Source organism: Engystomops pustulosus, chromosome 3, assembly GCF_040894005.1.
Source record: "Engystomops pustulosus chromosome 3, aEngPut4.maternal, whole genome shotgun sequence".
NCBI classification, from domain to species: domain Eukaryota; kingdom Metazoa; phylum Chordata; class Amphibia; order Anura; family Leptodactylidae; genus Engystomops; species Engystomops pustulosus.
Genome location: NC_092413.1, coordinates 112,768,182 through 112,783,137, shown reverse-complemented (window position 1 = coordinate 112,783,137; position 14,956 = coordinate 112,768,182).

Below are 14,956 nucleotides of genomic sequence, written 5' to 3'. Positions count from 1 at the left end.
ACATGCAGCCGCAATTCCAGTACGCAGGTATCCAACATCGTTCTTTAAGCTTATTAGTACCGTATTTTTTGCCCTATAGGGTGCACCGGACTATAAGGCGCATTAGTCCGATGCGCCTTATATATGTAATAATTACATATATAAGGCGCATCGGACTATAAGGCGCGGGGTCCGGGGGCCGGGGGCGTGGCGGAGATCCGACGGGACGCGGCGACGGGACGCGACGCGGAGACGCGACGGGGAACGCGGGGAAGGTGAGCGGGGAAGGTGAGGGGGAGGTGGAGGAGGGCAGCGGACCATACTTACATAGGTCCCCGCTACCGGAGACAGCAGATCTCCAGCGGGAACTGCAGACCACGCGGCAGAAGTTGTTCGTGCCGCGTGGTCTGCAGTTCCCGCTGGAGATCTGCTGTCTCCGGTAGCGGGGACCTATGTAAGTATGGTCCGCTGCCCTGTGCCCAGCGCCATACATAGGGCGCACCGGACTATAAGGCGCACTTTGGATTTCCACGGAAATCCAATGCTTTTAAGTGCGCCTTATAGTCCGGAAAATACGGTAAGCTCCTTTTTTCCTCTACATATACTCTGCTCCATTTACCTTCTTTAGTTTGTCTTTAAGCCTGGTTGCTTCCTTATAACATAATCTTGCAATATCAGAGTTGATCAATGTCCCCTATAATCTGGATGAATTCTACTGTAAATACATCCAGCATGTCCTATATACCATATTTATACATGTACTATGTATTAGGTGTGTCTCGCTGCATTTCTATCATGCAGTTAGCATACATAAGCATGCTGGTTCATCTGCACTTATGCCATTCCTGTATTATTATCCGTAGCAGTATGTATTCATTCCTGGTGCATTGTAGTAAGTTCTATCCATGTATACTAACCAGTACCTTATGACTAATATCTACTAATCATCTACCTGATTTAGCCTTTGTTTTATATACCCACATCTGACAACATGCCATACTATGCCTTCTTTAGTTCCCTCTTGATTTATGTCTTTATTGTCGTCTTTTGTATATGTGTATACATGTATATAATATTACAGTAATTGTTACACTTTGGTCTGTTACAATTTGACAAAGGCTATTTGTTTTGTAACGGCACATTATATTTGCTGTGTCAGTTGAATAACAAAGTTTCTTAGCATTTACCAAGGATTGCCTTCACTTTTTTGCTTCAATTAGGGTAGGAATATTAACCCCTTAATGCCGAAGCCACTTTTCACCTTCCTGACACGGCCCATTTTTCAAATCTGCCCTGTGTCACTACAAGTGGTAATAACTTTGAAACGCTTTAACATATCCAAGTGATTTTGAAATTGTTTTCTCGTGACACTTTGTACTTCATGTTAGTTGAAAAATTTTGGTGGTGTTTTTTGTAATTATTTATGAGAAAATCAGATATTTTGTGAAAATGTGGAAAAATTCTCGATTTTCGAACTTCAAAATGTTCTACTTTTTCCATACATAGTCATAACCGCAAAAAAACTAACATTCACCAAATGTCTATTTTATGTGGACATGATTTTTTTATGGATACTCTTATTTTTGTAGGAGGTTATGGGGCTTTGAATGTTAGGTGCGATTTTTCGTATGGGTGAAAAGAAAATTGTCAATTTTGGTTTTCATTTTTTTGGGGGTCGTACACCGTACACTAAAAATACTATATTATCTTTATTCTATAGATAGATATAGAGATACCTCATTTATATAGTTTTCATTTATTTTTACAGTTTTACTGGAAAAAAACTAATATAGAGGAAATCTCATTTGTTTTTGCATTGCCATCTTTTTGAAGGCGTTTATATTTTTTGGTTGACAGAGCTAGTTTAGGGCTTATTTTTTATGTGTTGAGTTGTCCTTTTCAGTGGTACCATTTTGGTGCACATAACTTTTTTTGATCACTTTTTAGAACGTTTTTGTGAAGAGATTTTATGAAAAATGTACATTTTTGGTGAGTTTTTCGGCTTTGTTTTTACGTAGTTCCCCGAGCAGGTCCAATAATGTTTCTGAGTTATTGTACGAATTGTTACAGACGCGGCGATACCAAATGTGTGGGGGATTTTGGCGATTTTGTGGGTTTTTTACTTTATTACATGTTTATAGGGAATGTTTGTGTTTATGGGGACTTTAATTTTATTTAATTAATTCTTTTTATTAAAATGTGTTTTTATTTCATGTTTTTAACTTTTTTATTTACTTTTACAGGTTGGCTTGAGCAAGCGATCCACTGATCGCTTGTTCAAGCTCTTCTTCACCTAATACAGTGTAATACAGATGTATTACACTGTGTAATGTAACACACTGAATATGCTGCAGAAAAGGATCACGCAGCCCCAGGGCACTGGCAGTTGGACCCCTCCGGTAAGCGCCACGGGAGGGGGGGGGTTCCAATTCATGTTAAATGCCCCTTACACGCCACTGTCAGCGCGACAACGGCGTGAAAGGGGTTAACACCCGTGATCTGAGAAATCTCCGATCGCGGTGTTAGAAGCGGGTGTCGGCTATAATATACAGCTGACACCCGCAGCTTCTGGCACCGGATCCATTCAGAACCTCCCGCCATGCAGTACTATTACATCAAATGTCGGTAAGGGGTTAAATGATTTCACTAAAAAGTACAATTTGTCCCGTTTATAACAACCCCTCATACAGCTCTAAAAAATAATGCTTGTGGAAGCAAGGGGGTGACCCTAATCACTATATAATGTTATATAAAATATCCACTCATGTTTAGAAATATCAGATGCATTGAAAATAAGGTGGAAAACACAACCATATTTTGACCCAAAATATATTCTGTTCCTCTTTGTGATAGTCTTTATGGACAAAGTTGTTGCCTTTGCATGATCCTGCAAGACCACATCTTACCTGCAGAAGGTGTTTTAATGAGTAGTCAATAGTGAGCATTGTAAAATCAGGAAATATCAGTTCACCTGATGTGAGAGGGTCATGGGTCCTTTTAGTTGGCCATTTCTGTTTGTTGAGTGATGTAATAGTTTGCTAGCTAAACAGCTTATAGTGATGTTCTCAGCAGAAACTATGGTCATTTTACCAATTGAACACTTTATTGCAGTAATTGAGGGGGTGCACTGGTGTTTATTAACTAGTCGTCTTTGCATGTTTATCTAGTGGGTACGTGAGCAACCTTTGAACTGAACCATATCTATGTTTTCAAACTTTCCTATTCGTTCCAAGAATATATTAGATTTTAAGAAAAGCCATTTAAGTTGAGTTTGTCCCTGATTTGCCAAGAACTTTTTATCATAAATTTAATATAGTAGAAATCTACCACTTAGTTATTATTATTTTTATTATTATTTATTTATAGAGCTCCATTAATTTCATGGCGCTGTACAAGCAATAAGTGGTTAACATACATTACATGGAGACAAAAACAAATGCAAGTACAAAAACTAAAGTGAAAAAGTGTAAAGTGTGTATTCTAGGCCATCCTAAACATACGGGTTTTCAGATTTGAAGGTTTGAAAGAGGACAGTCTGAGACATTTTGGTAAAGATTTCCAGAGTATTGGGGATGCATGGGAGAACTCCTAGAAAGGGTTGTGAGAAGAGTTGATGGTGATAGAGTGAACCTGAAGGTCCTGTGAGAAACCGAGAATACAGCCGCCCATCTTGGTCACGGTAAGTGCGGTAAGTCAGTGTTTGCTCACTGCACTGTGACGAGGTCTCATACACGTCATATGTACAAGGGGCTGTAGTCTTTTTGAATTGAATTCACTGTGCAATGGCTAACCAGTGGAAAGACTGGCAGAGAGGAGAGGCTGAGTTAAAGTGAGGAGACAGAAAGAGGAGATCCATAGAGTTCTATCGCCTTCCATGATCCGCATAAGTAAAAAAAAAATAAAAGACATGTTTCATAATTTTTTTCCATGGAGAACGGATCAGTGAAAATACAAGCCAATGTGAAAACACCCATAGAAATCTAATGCTTTGTGAGGAATCCATGGAAATCACTGAACCATGGACGTAAAAAAAAAATCACCAATGTGAAAGAGCATGAAGTCATGGTCATAATGACCAAGGCCATGACTAAGACTCACTGGAGTAAAAATGTGTGGGTATGTGTTTGTGCTGCTATTTCTGTAAGTGGTATATGTTTTATAGTGTTAGAACTTACCATAATACCATCTAGTTCTATGGTCATAGTTCTATATATTTCTATATAAGTATTACTTAGGTGAAAATATGCTTATTGTGATTTAACCTTAAGCCATTTGCGCACCTGGACGCAATTGTAATCCCGTGGATAGGGCCTAACTTTCGTTTGTGGGAAAACCTCTTTAAGGCCAAAATAGGATGAGTCCTGAAGGGGTTAATTTTCTATGTTTTTGTTATCATTCATAGTTATAATACATGTAATATACATTATATAATGAATCTTAAATGGAGATTTTGTCTAAGTTGTTGCTACATGCAGTAAACAGTGATTATTCCTTAGAGTTCATGTTTTACCTGAGCAAAGCAGCTTTGCTCAGATAAATTAACTGAATCTATGCATATATTCAAATGGCTGGATGTGTTCTAATGCTGTGCTCAGCATAATGAAGATTTTCTTTCAAACAAATCCCACAAACTGGCCAGCACTTGATGCGTGCACAGAGACCTGATTTGTGATAAGTCTTTGACCTCCCCCATTAAAACTGGTTAACTAGAACTAATTGGCTGCTCTTGAGAAGCAATTAGTGGGTTTATTAATCTAAGTATGACAGGTGTGAAAATCAATTAGTGGTCTTTACCTAACCTATCCCTAAGTACATGATATTACAGTTGCATTACATGATATTCAAGAAGTTTCCCACTTCTAAGTTTGATCTTTATTTGTTAACATTTTATTTCTTGCTTAAGATTATTGATGGAGGAATATATATATTCAAATATATTCTGACGCTTGCACATCAATATTCTTTTCAGAAACTATAAACCTGCACAGACAACTTATAAACAATCTTTCATAGTCATATTTTTATCAATTTGTGGTGCATTGGAGGATTGGGGAGATGTGAACACAAACAAATTACCGATGAAGGTTAGACAAATGCAAAGAAACTGCAGCAGCTAATATGAAGCTTTCTATCTCACCCCTTTCTATCTTCACAACAGTGTTAGTTAGTGCTCTGCTTTAATGTCATGCATAAAGTTTCCCTCAGAGGGAGACTTGGGCTCTTTCACATTGGTGTTGATATTCAGCTTCAGTTGCGCATCTGTTGCATTTTGTCCCCATTGTGTCTCTGTTTGTCTTCCATTTTGTCTCTGTGATGCATCAGTTTTGTGTTCGCATCTGCAAAAAAACTGAAGGTTTAACATTGCTTTGAAAACATCACACCTGGTTTTTTAGATGCATCAGTGAAAAAGAAAACGATCTTTCAGACGTTTTTTTTTGCGGACCCATAGACTTCTATTGTCTTCTGTAAAATCACTGAACCACGGAGGTGAAAAACAACGCAAATATGAAAGAGCCCTAAGGGAGTCCAATTTCCTATTTTCCCCATTTGTTATCTGTTGCATGTATAGACGCTAGTCTCCATCCTTTAACTCAGGGTGAACAGGGAATTATAGATAAAGCCTGGAAAGGGCCTTAAAAATGCATAAGACTTGTTAAATTAGTTATTTTCCAAACATGAAGTTTTCATATCCAGTTAACCGTTGTCTGTGCTGTTGAGATCAGCAGGTCATAGTCCTCCCCTAGATGATGAGTAGATATCAGCAAAGATATGCTGTCTACTTTAATTTTGAGAGGTGCTGAAGAAATTCTGTTCAACCGCAGTGTATGTGACCACTAGTTGGATTTTAAATTGCAGGCAGCTGTTTGCGATGTATGTCTGTAGCTTTAGAACTAGACAAGGAGATTTGTATTTCCTGTTTTAATTAAAGAGGACTTTCTCAGTACAAGAATAAAAGAGGATTCTTGTCCCTAAAGGCACGCATCTGTTTTGCATAAGGCATAAGTGTATTATAAGTGTGAGAAATTGCTCAAGGATGATCGTATGATTCAGGACACTGCGTGTTCCTGCTTCACAGAGGACTTAAGCCTGTTTTCCACATCAGACTTATGGATCTCACGAATGTTTGTTCTCTACCAGAAACAATATGTTAATCTCCAGGGGATTGTTTACATAAGGCTACATAATGTAGCATTTTATCAAATACTGTTTGCTTTCTTTAAGTCATTGCTCAGTATATTTATGACTGCAAAATGTCACTGCACAATTCAAAAATAACATATTGCCTCTACTTAGCTGAAACATGAACCATTTTGCCAATAAGAAAACCTCATGGTGAGATTTTAGTATGAAAGAAACATAAATATCAGATACTGTATATCTAACACCTAGTCTGAACTGAATACACTGAATAAATTGAAGGAGGCCAAAAATGTAAGATTCTTGTATAATTTAAACTGACATTTCATAAAAAGTGATTTTTTTTTTATCAGAGATAAGTTTTTTGTAGTAAGACATACAGGGCTTCATTGCTGGATAATAGCAAATTAAGTAAGTTGTGGCTCCGCACATTGCAAAGCTGTCTACTGATTTCTAGTTTTACATACATATACAGTCTCTCTTTTGTCTCCTCCATACATATGCTTGGGCAAAAAGAACGGGTTGGAGGAAATATCAGCTCACAGACACCCCTGGAAATTGGTTTATGTCCTTCAGGAGATATAACCATAGGTGACAAAATTCCACAGTCCACTTGGAATCCCCCCTCACATCGGCCATTAGAGGGTAGTAGGAAAACTTACATACACATTAGCCAGTAACACTGAAATCGCTGGATTTGGCAAAACCCTGTTTGTAAAGCCATTGCAGTACACCTAGTAGACAATCTACTGTGGATGGATTGATTTAGATTTTGCCCTTGTCTTCCACCGTGTGAAGTAATGATCAGACATTTTAAACATATTGATCATAAATGGCTTCTATAAATAATACAGAGCATTCATAAGCTCCATTTTGGTTTTCCGTGCCATTTCTATTGCTAGAAGTATCACAAATGCTACACTAGAATTTTTATTTACCATAGATACTCGAGCATAAGCCTAGTTTTTCAGCACAAAATTTGTTCTCAAAAACCCTAACTCGGCTTATACTGGAGTCAAGAAAAAAAATAGTCAAAACTCACCTTTCCAACGTCACCCGTAGGTCCTATGCTTGTTTCGATGCTCTGGTACCGCCGCGGGTCCTTCGGAACCTCTTTGGGTTTTTCCGCTCCTCTTCAGTTCCCCTCGCAATGCCGGCAGCTCACAAACAATGACGTCGGCAAGCAGCTGACGTAACTGTGTGGAGACTCAAAGAGGAGCGGAAGAATCCGAAGAGGACCGAAGGACCCAAGGCAGCATCGGAGACAGACTAGGCAAGCTATATACTACAGGGGCTGAGCAGGCTGTATACTACAGGGGGTTGGCAGGCTATTCATTACAGGGGTCTTGCTGGCTATATACTGGGAGGCTGTGACCAATGCATTTCTCACCTTCGGCTTATACACAAGTCAATAGGTTTTCCCAGGTTTTGTGTTGAAATTAGGGGTCTTGGCTTATACTCGGGTTGGCTTATACTCGAGTATATACAGTAACTTAAAATGGGTATTTCTATGTGGCAATGACATGTAATTACTCAATCTGTAATATCTTCAATCGGATGTTATTAAAAACTGTACCTGTGTGATGATATTTTGTCATGTTTTTAAGGGACAACATTCCTGGGAAATTTCCCAGAAAGGCTACATTAAAAACATGACAGCTGTCATTGGATACAATAACCCCGTACCCTTGCAGCAGTGGTGACGCATGCACTATTGAGGAACCTGGCCACCTGACATCAGCATTCACTGCCACAAGATAACTACGGAAAATGCAGTAACTCCCGGACATTCCATATGAAAAAACAACTTGTTTTTTTGTGCAATCACTCCAGCAGAGGTGGCCATATCCAAGGACAGCTTTCTTCCATTTCTAAGGGGCCATATGACTACATTTATGGAAAATTATCTTTACACAGGGAATATCCAATTGAAGAAATGTATGTACAAGGTAGATGAATTAACCTAAATGTGAATGTTCAGTTGGTAATATACCTTTAAGATGTAAAAGGAAACATTGGCGACTTTTTAGATCAGTAACAAAAACATCTGGGCATTTTAAGTTTTTCTGCACACAATGGGATACTGATGTCAATGCCAGCTAACTCCAGGTCAAAAACTTGATTTACTCCAGGTCAAAAACTTGATTTATTCCAGTTACTTATATAATATCCACACATTTTGTGGCTTTACATTGTTATGTATGCATATTGGGTTTAATTTGGGTTTTTTTGTAGAATGTCAACATACTCATCATCTGCATGAGTTATTTATTTTTACATAACAAAATAAAAACACAATGCAAATGCAGAGTGTAAATCAAATGCATTCTTTAATATGTACAATGTGGCACTCGTTTTCAATTTCTCTCCAGGGTCAATATATTGTTTAACCTGCTTTAATTTAGAGATGAGTTTCAATGGACAAGGAATTATGTCTACAAAGCCCCACATTCCAGCCAATAAAACAGTGATGTGAGCACTTGTGTTCTCAATGACAGTGATGTATGCTTGTCTGCACTCTGATACACTAAGGCCAAGCCATAGAAAGGTGAAAACCAGGATAATAGCTACCACTGTCTACATTTGGTAAGCTAGAGGAAATAACAGCAAGAGAATGCAAATGAAGATGGATGATTTAAAAAGGGATGGAAGTGATATGTCCTGAGGAGTGGCAGATATGGACGAATGGCTCCTATTCGGCCTGAACTGTTTCTTCTCCTTGTGCTGTTTTGAAAGGGCAAGGTTTCAGAAAAGTACTTCCTGGCGGTGACCGCAGCGCACAACTTTGTAAACTACAGCGTAGGGTCAGATACAGGTCACCATGGGCAGCTTACCTATGTAGTAAGTAACTAAGTCTACATATGTGATTTGATAATTATGTTCAAATACATTATTCTTTGTAATTAGCACATTACAATAGATCATTCAATCATAAGTGTATTGAGCATCATTTTTTATCATCATTTGTTAAACTATACAGTATATGATGAAAGAGCTGTGTTAGTTTTGTTAAGCAGGCCATAGACAGCAGATTTCGCCAGTATCCTTACCCTAGTTGTCACTTATCCTTATTTGAGCCTGAATCATTCCTGCACGTATATTTTTGATTAGATAAAAATTTGAAAAAATGTTATACAAAAAATGTCAATGGTGATGTCATCACAGTAACTCAGGATTCAAAGATCAGCAGGTACAAGAAAGTGTTGAAATTGGAAATGTGTGCAATAAGGAGACTATTTCTGTTAATATAACATCATAAATATTTTTATCTTAATTTATACATGCCTAGACAATCCCGTTACAGTGTGGTATTGGCACACTGGCATTTACCATAATCATTGGCATTTATCATAATCATCGGGAACGACATCCAAAATCTGGTAACCCCTTAGTTAATTTTTTTTCAACTATTGTGTGCTTACTGCTACACAACAGCAATATTGATACAAGTGTATAATGCCTGTTGTTACCTATTAGACACTAAATATATATATTGAACTTCAGAATAGGGGGTTTATTTAAACATTCCCTAATATTAATTATAAATACAAACCTGTTGTGTGTATAGATTCTAGTTGTTTGAGAAAGCTGTCACTTTCTTTTCAGGTACAGAGGAACAACGCTTGGTAATCCTTAGGCCTCATGCACACAACCACGTGCTTTGGCCATGAGCTAAAAACTACAGCCCCATAGCCTTTATGCACTGTGCCTTACCATCAACATGCCGACTGCCAAAACAAATTCTAATGGGGTAACATTCTCCTTCCTGCTGGTATCCTCCTCTAGTAGTTTCCACATGTTTGATAGTTAAAAGTGGTTACAGAGCTGATGCTAGCTCTTCTGGAGATTAGAAGGGAGTTCTACAGTGGGATTATGTAACCTGGTGCAAGGCATATTTATTAGCAAATCTAAAACTTCCAAGTGCTTGTACATTACAATTGTCATCATGCCTCATGCACATTGCAAACTGTTGGAAAGCTATAGGCACTCCATGTTCCATATGTAAACACATACTGGCAGGAACGTCCTAGCAATATAAAATACAATGTAATATACCACAATTATTTTGGTCTTCAATTCAATATTAATATGAAATCAGTGCACAGGTCTACTGTATATACCAAAGTGATTTCCATGGGTACCATATAACCCATCTCAGTCAAATACAGGCAATGCTTATGTGCATTGTATGTCACATCAGAGTTTTGTGGCTTCTGAACAGATTACACCAAAATTACAGATGTGAAAAGAGCCTTAATTGTAAAACAGATGGCTGGTTAAAAAAAAAAATTATGATGGCTAGGTTGAAAAGTTAAGATTGTTTAACAGAAAAAATCATGTGGCATATATCATAAATAGAATATTTTTTTCATTAAGTCGAAAGAAAAAACATTGATAAATATATGGTCCTTGCATAATATGGCTGTAGCCTCACTGTCTGTACAGTGAATATCTGGTAGGCTACATGCATACACCTATGTGCACAAACGGGGAAAAAGAAAAGTTTGCGTCCCATTTCGGCTGGTTGGAGATGGGTGGCATAGATTCCACTTACCTCTCCAATCTCCATAGGGAAGGAGGGGAGGCTCCGCAAATCAGTGAAAGATAGAATCTGCCATGCCCGTGCTCAATATAGGTTTATGGGGGCTGTGAGATGGACGCAGTTTGTGCAGCAAGCTCATTGCCCAAAAAATGTTAATGTGAATGTAGCCTTAAAAGAACTGTATGTCCAACACTAACACTTTCATCTAAGCAGGATTGTGTATTCCACATAGATTTTTGTAGTGCTGTATCTGCCTCTCAGCTGGTTACATGGCCTGCAAATGAATTATATAATTGCCATTTTTCCTTAGTTCCGGAAGCATTAGTGCAATTCTACTGAAATTGTAATTAAGATAACTGTGAAAGACTGGGAAAAACGTAGGATATCTTTCATTAAAAATAGCTTGAAGTGAGTAAAGTTCAAACATCAAAGCATCTCATATAGGGTATGATGCCCAGTCTCTAATTTTACCTAATATCCAGCATCTGGCGTAGACTGACTTGTGGTACGGCAGAGAAAAGGAGGAAGTACATTACTCATAGATGAAAGGAAGAAAATCACTGTCTTCTCTAAAAATAGCTTTTTTGCCAGCCTATATCAGTTGGACATATGATTAAACAGTAGTTGTCTGGGATCAGTAAGGAGACAATAATTAAGCACAACTGTTTCCTCTCCAGGGCCAGACCCAGGTGGTGAAAGTTAAGTGTTCTGTCACTCAGATAAGGTACTGAAAGCCGCTTTCCTGTATGTCTTCTCTGACTCTTCTTCCACATCTAGCTCTCATGGAGTGCTGAGCTGTGGACAGACACAAGCCAGGCCTTCTCAGCACAGGGTAGAGTAGTTTCCTCTACTCCAATGAAAACATAAGGTGGGCATTTTTGAACAAGTGGCTTGAGTTAGGAAATGTATCTGACACCTATTTAATAAAATTTGGTTTAACAACAAATTACAAATAAAGAGACCCCCCTGCCTGACATAGCTTATATGAAGCCATTTCATTCTAATAAGATAAACAATAGGTTTTATTCACCCTGGTGTCCTGCCCTCTGTTTATAGTTCACAGTTTATAACAGCTGTGGTAGGTCAGAAAATCCTCCATTATCACTTATAGGAATACAATCTTGTGATCATGATTTCTTTAGATTTATCAACCCTGCATATAAAAACTACTTGTATGTAAGTTGTGTACAGCAGACTTGTTGAGCAGTACAAGCACATATTATTAATAATAACAAAAATAAACATGTTTAACATTCTATAAATAGAATTTATTCAAATAATCATTAACAAAAAATTAATGCATGAAATGGTAAAAAAGAATCTTTTCCCCAATACACCTAATCTACTATTCTGGTGTTACTACACATATGTCCTGCAAATCTGTTTCAGAGATACAATGTTTTGTCTACACTCTAATTCTTTCAGAGTGTGTATTTCGGTTAATGTCTCACTTTTACACATAAGCCAGAGTAAACATGTAAAGGAAGAACAAGCCTTGAGGTGAAGTGGTCAGGAAATGTATAGAAGAGGTACAAAGTGTCTCATAGTATAGCAAAACACGTTTAAAGTAAATGGGTCAGTGGTGAATCCTCCAGTCGCACCTCATAATACGATGCAGGTTCTATTTATTTCATGCAACCTACCTCCAGAACTCAAGATTAGAAGTGAAAAAAGTGACTCAATAAGCCATGCAATAAGAAAATGACATATGTACAATTTTGAGAGTTCTATATTTTAGTTTCTGGCTTCCGAAATTAAAGAACTCTCTTAATAATCCTAATGGATTGACTTCCAAAATTCTTTAGATTTACCAGTCTCTCCCTTTGGCTTAGCCAGATCCCTGCAGATAGATTTTCAGGGTTATATACTATAATTCCACTCAGGCCAGCTGTAAACTTGTGGCTGGATTTAAATATACCATTTTACGTTGGTTCCTGTATTATAAATGCTGAGACACACGTCCAAAGCTGAGCAAGCAGGCAGCCCTTTTAAATTAGTCGCTTGTGCAGCTTGGTTTAGAAACGGCCTCCTTGCTAACAATGCTTTGTCTGTAGTATCAGCTTGCTCCTCATTTAGAAGGGCAAATAAAGAGTGATTCTGTGGTTTGTCATTAATGGCATCACAATCGGGCAGGGGGTTTTGTTCTTAAATGGGGGCTTTGTCTTATCCCTGCTGCGTAAGCCCCAACCAAGCACTCCTCACCTGTCATAACTGTCATACATTTAATTCATCATGCTGCCCAGTCAAAAGCCATGCACTGATACCATCAGAACAGAGATGGGAGGTGGATGAAGGTTCTTATAACTTTAAAGATCAAAAGAAGATTATAAGACAAATAAGAATTTAATGAAGAAATAATGGCTGTGAAGAATTTGTTGCTGTTCTCTTCCATTGTGTTGCAGAAAAGTAACTGTTCTGGTATTTCAAGGTTTTAGGATAATTAATATCATTTGTGTAATACACAAGTAAAAATGAGTTACTTGAAAATGCTACTCATTATTGCTAAATATTAAATATATTTTACTAAACCACTCAGAAGTCCTGCTTCCATTTCTGTATCTGATGCTTTATTCACAGTGTCACAACTTTCTCTACTTATAATGCACAGTGTAAAAAATGGGGCCTAACGACTTCTGCAGAACAAAGAGGAATAACTGTTTCGTGGATGCTCCGTACTGTGTACAATGCAATCACTACCCACTCACTCAACGTGTGAGGTCCACAGAATATTGTTATGACTATATCAGGCTAGTTTCACTGGCTTAACTAATGCTGCCCATCAGCTGAAAGCCTGCATGCCAGGATGCTGGGTATGGCACTGTTTTGATAGTATTTATTTGTGCTGCCATATGGATGCCCATGATGTGTGCCAACTATACTCTCAAAACCCCAGGAGGGGGTGCTTTAAAATCTGCTGCAATGAAGCTAGTGTATTTTGGCAAACGTTAAGCCTAATTACATGGTCTTTAGATTTATAAAGGAAACACTGCATAACAAGATTGAGCTTGGCATTTGTGACTAATGGTTTGGAATCTACTACTTCTATATTGATAACATCCCAAATATCCCTTCAATACTCATTTGTTGTCTTCTCAACATATTCATTGAAAAAACACTGTTGTTGTCTAGTATGTGTTCAGTAAAAAGCACTGCACAACATCACTTTATTACTTTTTGTAAGTACAACCTTTATGAGCATTGCTTTTCGTAAGCAGGACACCCAGAAAATATGTCAGCCGGTTATAACATATGCTGCAAGTGGCAAGACTTATTCTATTTTTTACAAATTTTATTTTTTTAATTTATATAAAAAAAAGGCTTGAATTGAAGATTACATGCTTTCTGTAAGAAATCACAAGTACAATAAGCTCATAATTCCCAAAGTTAGACGAGACATGTTAGTGATTTCAGTTCCATTCAGACAAAAATTTTCATGTCTAAGGCGCTGTCCAAGTTTACACACAGATGGATTCTACTAAATGGTCTATAGACACAATGGGGGGAATTTATCATTACAATTTGTCTTTGACTTGGTTGTCTATGTTCAATTCCATTTTTGTTTTATCTGAATTCATTAAGTGAGTCTATATTTGCCTCATAATATTGGGGATTTTTTTTTGCGTTTGTTGCAAAATGTTCTCTTTTTTTGGTCTTGATAAATTTGGTAGTGGTTTTTGTCCTATTTGCACCAAAATGCTCCTATCATATAGATTGCCCTCAAGGCAGGGTCCTCCTTCTGCTTGTCTCCTGATCACTGTAGTTCTGTATTTGTACTTGCGTTTGTTCTTGTCTTAATGTAATGTATGTGAACCCCTTACTGATTGTTCAGCACCATGAAATTAATGGTTCTCTATAAATAAATAATAATCATCATGAAATTACTTTAGTATTGTGAAAACTAGTCTATGCAAATAATGAATTTGGCGCAAACAGGGTGTATTTTAAAGTGACTTTGCACTGTCCTATGTTCAGTTGGTGCCACGGAAAGTTAAAAAAATTAGCATTGGTACTACAACAAAACAAAACAACTCCAAAAAAAACCCAATGATAAATTCCCCCCATCGTTTTCATGTAAAGCAATGATCTTCCTGAAAAATGTTTAGAAAATACTCTATATGTTGCTATCAGAGTAGCCCATCATGTCCAGATTTGTGTCTGCACAGTGGACACAAATAGACCTGCAACCAATATTTTCCTCCCCGTGGTTTGCAGAGGAACAACAGAGTATAAAATGATTGTTCCATTTGAATACAGTCTTAGTCACATTTATTTCCTTATGACTCCATGTGATCTTGA